This window comes from Asparagus officinalis, chromosome 4, assembly GCF_001876935.1.
Source record: "Asparagus officinalis chromosome 4, Aspof.V1, whole genome shotgun sequence".
In the NCBI taxonomy this organism is placed as follows: Eukaryota; Viridiplantae; Streptophyta; class Magnoliopsida; order Asparagales; family Asparagaceae; genus Asparagus; species Asparagus officinalis.
Window position 1 is genome coordinate 127,021,930 of NC_033797.1, and position 6,870 is coordinate 127,028,799.

Sequence of the window (6,870 nt, forward strand, 5' to 3'; positions counted from 1 at the left end):
TCATTGGCAATAGGCATAATTTCATCGCTAATAGTCATTGGTGATGGAATATTCTCATCACAAATAAGCATTAGCGATGGGTGTACCCATCGTCAATGTTTATAACATTGGTGATGGGTAAGTCAATACACATTGGCGAGGAACGTACTCGTCTCGAATTTTATAAACATTAGCGGCGGGTATGCCTATCGTCAATGTACATATGCCCGTAAAAAAATGTTTTTTGTTTCTAGTAGCTCCCCACATATGGGAATGCGCATATAACCTGTACCCACATCAATCCAAGTGCAATATTTAACAATATATATCAAATAATCAACCATAATACACATATTTACATTCAAAATACTCATCTATAATCATCCACCAATCCACATTATTGAATAAAACTCATCCAATAATATTCATCCACTAAGCTATAAAAATCACAAATATAATACATATAGATAAAATTCAAAAGTCATAACATGTCTTAACAAAATCTAAAAGTACATAAATATCAGAACAAGTCTCACTCCTCGTCGTTGTTGTTTTTGTTGTCATCGTCCCGATTATTAGCGATGTCTACATTAGAATGATGTATCGTATTGCTGTTCCCTACGGGAGTACCTCCTCTAACGTGAAAAGAATATAAGTCAGCATAAGAATATGTTTCAAAAAAATTGCAATAAATACATATATGTTATGCCATATATACCTCTCCACCACCAGTAACTCCATGCTCCGCAAATGCCAACTTAGTGATAGCTACATATATAGGCTCAAGAATAATCTTCTTTAAGGGCTTAGAATTGATGACACGCTACATAACATCCTAGGTGCTCCCCCTAAATCACGTGTAATAGTGGGAAGAAACTGGAAAGCCATGGAGGGTTCAAGATGGTGCAATAAACACTGTCCGATTTTACCCACGACATATGATATCTCGCATGGTTGCTTCGAGCTCAAGGATGAGTCGCTAGCCTTAGTCCTATTGATGGAGAATGCCCTAACTCTAGCACATCGTATTTGTGGAGAATGCCCTAAATCTAGCATGTCCTATTGGTGGAGAATGCCCTTACTCTAGCACATTGGTGGAGAATGCCCTTACTCTAGCACTTGATAAGGACACCCTCCTTTTCTTGTTTGGTTTAGAATAGTAAGCTTCATTAATAACTTCCTTCATTTGCTCGATCTCTAGTCATGCAGTTAGGATCTATAGGAGTATCCTTTGTACCTTGAGACTAGAGGTCCTGGGACAAGACAAAGTCTTGCGAATCTTCCAACACCACCTGAATAACATATAGCAATAAGAAAAGAAATTAGTAATTCTAATGAGAAATAATTATGTACAAATGTGAAATTAAGGTTATACTTACATGCATGATATTAACATTCTCTACCTTTTTATCCTTATTGTACCCTCGGGTGGTGTATAAGATCTTCTAGCAAGAAGGGTTGGAGGCACAGTCAAGACATCCTGTGATAAATTAAATTCTAAATTAATTCAAGCAATGTGTGAAACTAGTCACATGAGTTAAGTTTTAATAATTCAATCATATTGAGTTCTCATTAAAATACTTATGCTCGATTCGAGCATAGGGAATAGCTCCAAGAAAGTGATCGTATAGCTTTGCATGGCGATTCTCCAATGCCGTCAAATATTTTTCCATCAAAATAAAGTATTGTTCAGTATATGCAGTGGTAATATAATAAATTATAAATAACTCACATTCTTCTCACCCTCCCACTCGATAATGATACTCATCCAGTCATATGAACCCTCTTATCAAGCTCGTGGATTATCTTCCAATCGACGATTATTTTCATAAAGTATTTTTTCTTAGGTTTACTCCTCCACCCGTGAAGCATCTTACTCAATCCAGGCATTACATAATCGTAAGAGTTCAAGTTGTCCTCAAGACAATATTGATCCTGCAAATTATATGTGGAAAAAACATGCACTATAATCAAACAAATATTTATTGAAAGAAACAAAAAAAATAAATAATTACTATGAGTCTATCCCATATTTTCTTTATGTCATTCTAATATGGTTTATCAAAATTGTTAGCAATGTTTATGGAATGTGGGTCTCTGATTAAACAACTGATCAAATTATTAAATCTGATGGCATAATCCCGAATGGGAATGTCGTCCCTCCACTCTAAAATGGCTCGGTAACCTTGAGGAAGTACTTTGGTATGCTGATCACTCCCATGTTTACTAGGCTTATCATAGTCCTTATTCCCTAGTCCTTACAAAGACAAAGAGAGAAATAATTTTTTATGAACTTAAATAATTAAACAACCAAAAAATCTCAATGGTTTACATGATAATATTACTCATTTCCCTCAACTGTTCTAACATCGGCTTTTCGAGTCTATGCTTTATTACACAATCCTCCTTTTTAATCTCATTGCTCCACCTTTTATAGTTCCTCTCTCATTTTCTTCACAATATAATAACTTTTTCTGATAAGGGGATACAGGCTACTATGGGAGTCTGTGGGCGGAGACATTCAATCTCCAATTGAGAACATCCCAACAATGACTCGTGTTGGATCTTGTCATCATCTGATCCATTACCAGCATCATCTATAATATTAAATGTGAGACAAATATATAGAATAAATATAAAATATCAATGAACTTTAGATGTGAAAAGTAATACCTAGATCAGACGATAAATCCCGATGATGAGGTGAACTCATAAGAGATGCATTTGTATGTGTCCTCGCAATATCTCACACAATAATAAATATGATATGAATAAACAAATTTCTCAATAAACTTAATTCTATTAAATAAATTAATACCTTCAACAGGTGAGGATCCGTGTGGAGATAATGGACTCTGAGGAGGTCATGAGGACATTCCTTCATAAATAAACATAATTGTAAATATGATATATGATTATTTATATCACAAACATAATTTATTTGAGCAAATTAATATTTATACCTGATGATGAACCTACTTGATATTGGGAAATATCCCCTCCCCGCTTTATCCTTTGGCTCATCTGCAACCTAAATTGATAATCTATATAATTGAAATTTCAATACATCAAAGCAATATAGGTGAATATTCATAATCGCATTGAAAAAATTAAAAATATATACATTAAAGATTAAACTTTTAAATTCTATAAGCACCGGATAAGTTACATTCAATCTCCTACATTACAGGCGTTAAACGGATTTTGCAGAGGATACATGTTAAAATTATCATTTTATAGTATGAGTAATCACAAAAAACTTCTCCTTCAGGATTATTTGGGTAATTAGAATTGCTGATGACTACGACCAAACAGTCAATCAGATCCAGGCTAGAATCGGTTCTGATCCGGAACTGGATCTGTCCCCCTGGGTTGTCACCAGAAAGGGGTAGGGGAGAGTGATGGAGGGGCCGCTCTCTTCTTTGTCTTTTATGCCAGGTTCTCGAACATGGGCTTGATGTCCAAGCTGCACAGACAAGAAGAACCCGTGAGAGGGCAGGAACCAGTTCCCCCTGTGGTTCCTCCGACGGTCAAGTTAGTAAAACTCGAGTGGGGAAGGAGAAGGTTAGGAACCAATGTGAATCTTGAAGTGGCAATGTGCATGCTCCGAGGATATACGTGAGCTCCTCTGTGTTGGCCTTCTTGTTTTGTTGATGATTTAACAAACAATTTACGACTAATATTGGTTTTAGTATTTTGGTTTTGTGTTGTTTAGTATACCCAGGAAAATGAACTACAGTATTATTGAAGCCTGTGCAAATCAAGTCTATCAAGATCAAGCTTCATATGATATCCTCTTGGTATACTTAGTATAGGTTTTATATGTAATGTGTGCAAATTCTACAAGCTCAATTTTACACACACATATATTTGTGGATTTTCTCAAAACATAGGTGTTTTTATGCAAAATATAATTTAATATGTTTTGGACTATACAAGCATTATAAACATCTTTTATTAAGTCAATAAAAACATTACACAAGTTTTCAAAACTTGTTTTGAGCTAAAAATCAAAATTAACATGTTTATATACAACACAAGTTTTCAAAACTTGTTTTGAGCTAAAAATCAAAATTAACATGTTTATATACACATGTATTTTAGTATTTTTGAATATTACTGTGTTTTGAGCTAAAAATCAAAATTAACATGTTTATATACACATGTATTTTAGTATTTTTGAATATTACTGAGTTTTCACAAATGGTAAGAGAAATTTAAAAAATTCCTTTTCCAACATGTCCATATTCATGTTTATAAACTTTTCCTAAAGTTTTATACTTTTTAGAATTTATTTGCTATTTTTAAAAGAGGTTTGAAATTCAATTTTATTGTTCATTTCAGGCTGATAAACTGTTATCAGTCGACTGATGGATCTTATCAGTCGACTGATGAACTCGCCTGGAATTGTCAAAAATTTCTGTTTTTATGACTGATAAACTATCAGTCGACTGATGAGGTCATCAGTCGACTGATGAGCTCTTCAGTCGACCGATGAGCTGTGAGTTGCCTGTAACGGTCAGCTCATCAGTCGACTGATAAACTGTATCAGTCGACTAATGCCTGTAATGGCTAGTTTTTTCTAGCTTTCTATTTTTTTATATTTTTACTGGGTTTTCTTGATTTTTGGGCTTTGATTTTCATCCTATAAATACCCCTTACTGTCTCACTTCTAAATAGGATCTAAGAAGGTTTTAACAAGTATTTTAAAGAGTTTAAGAGATCGTTTAAGTTTCTTTTCAAGTTTGGTTTTTGTTTACAAAGAGGAAGCTTACATCATCGTTTGAGGAATTCATCCTCAATCTTTTTCATCCTACTCTTTGTGTTTATAGAGAAGTTTTCCTATCCTACTCTTTGTGTTTATAGAGAAGTTTTCCTAACTCATTTATCTAGCATTTTATTCTTGATTTTCATATTTATATCATTCCTAGTTTATTATTTGAGTTAGATTTTATTTGAACTCATTTTATCACACACATTCCTATTTGAGCTTTTAGTATTTCATACATTATATATTGGGTTGTGGGATTATGATATTGTGAGCATGAGCTACATTGTGTTCTCATCCATTATAGAGAACAAATCATTTGTATTGAGCCTTATTGTGAGTTACACATTGTATTATACTTGTACACCGAGAGGAATGGTTGGTGAGAGACGGGATCGATTCTAAGAGGAGTGGAGTCGGTTGTAAAGCCTAGAGATACGTTGTAAATATGAGCACTTGAGGAGGACACGGGCTAGGCCAACACTTAGAGGGTGTAAAGTATGTTTACATTATGTGTGTTGTAAACGTTTGTCGGTGAGTGATAAAATCGATTGTGAATGTTTTCAGTGATCATTAGAAAACCAGTTGTGATAGTGGATTCTTCTCGGGAGTGGGGAGAGGAGACGTAGGTCGGAAGGACCGAACTCCATGATCATATTGTTTGTTTAAGTTTGCTTATTTGTCCACTATTGTGTTCATTTTGTTTCATATTTATTTGCCCCTTTGATCATATATCCTTGCTATAATTCATTGTGTATTAATCTTGCGAGGATATATTTGTTAATTAGTTTTTTATTGGCTTTATTATTGAATTAGATTAGCATAAACCCTATTCAACACCCCTCTAGGGTATTTCACTCTGTATATAAGAGGAACTAGGGGTTCTTTTCCTTTTTAGAGAGAGAGAGAGAGAGGAAACCTTAGCCTTAGCTTTTTTCTTGGACCCCCTGTCTTTATCTCCGGTGTGGGGATCAATAGGTTACCTCCTCTCTACCTAGGGAGGTGGTGGTGAATTATAGGCTAAGAGTGGAGTCATTCCTCGCTTTACAGGTGTCGGCTGACGACTGGAGGGGAAGTCACTTCGCTACAGGAAAGGGTGTCTCCGTATTTTTCTGGAAGTAATTTAGAGCATGGAAGAAGCCACCTTGGCATGCAAAATCATCTGTCGCTTTACAGTTGTCGGTTGGCGACTGGAGGGGAACTCACTTCAGCACGGGGGAGAGTGTCTCCACATTTTTCGGGAAGTCATTCAGAGCGTGGATAAAGGTACGTTGGTAGCTGACAAGTCTTGTAGACCATCAGGCCAAAATCTGGATAAGGCTTGTCCGAGGTGGACTGAAATGCTGACATATGCTGTAAAGGAGAGGCTTGAGGCAAGGGTCGAGTCCTCAACTTAGTCGATACCAAGGAATGCCATTCAAGTCGAGTGCCCTAGGGGGGTTGTCCTCGACAATAGGGTTGACTGATCCCATCCTTCGCGTCGGCATAAAAGAATGTCGACTGGATAAGTCGGCGGAGTCGAGGCCTTAGTTGGGCTTGGGCCACTTAAGTAGGTTAAGGTCATTTTGCCAGGAACCTTATGGTATCATTTTACAAATACCCATATCTTTGGTGAATAAACACCATAACAAGAACCCTTTGTGTTTTCATCAAGAGAAAGTTGAACAAGAATCCTCGCCTCTTATACAATATGACCTAAACCTTCAGTTGCCTAGGATCTTTGACATAAAAGCATTGAGCAACATACTTTGTGAATATAAACTTCAAATTAGTGTATATCTTCTTATCTAGATTTACAAGATTAAAACCATGTACATCCCTTGTTCTATCATCATGACACCATCGGGCCTTAAACATCACATAACTATGAACATCTTTTGTACCATATACATAGAATATCTCCACGATATCTTCTAGTTGTCCATAATAATTACATCACAAAGTAATGGATTCTAGTCTATCAAGCTTGAATAACATTCTTGAGAGAAGATAGTCATAATCTCGCTATTTTGGGTAACTCTTTCCTCCTCAATCCCTACACATTGAAATAAACACTCATTTACACAATACCAGCTACATTGTTTAACTATGTAGTGCGGGTCGTGTGTGTGAATTATTATCTC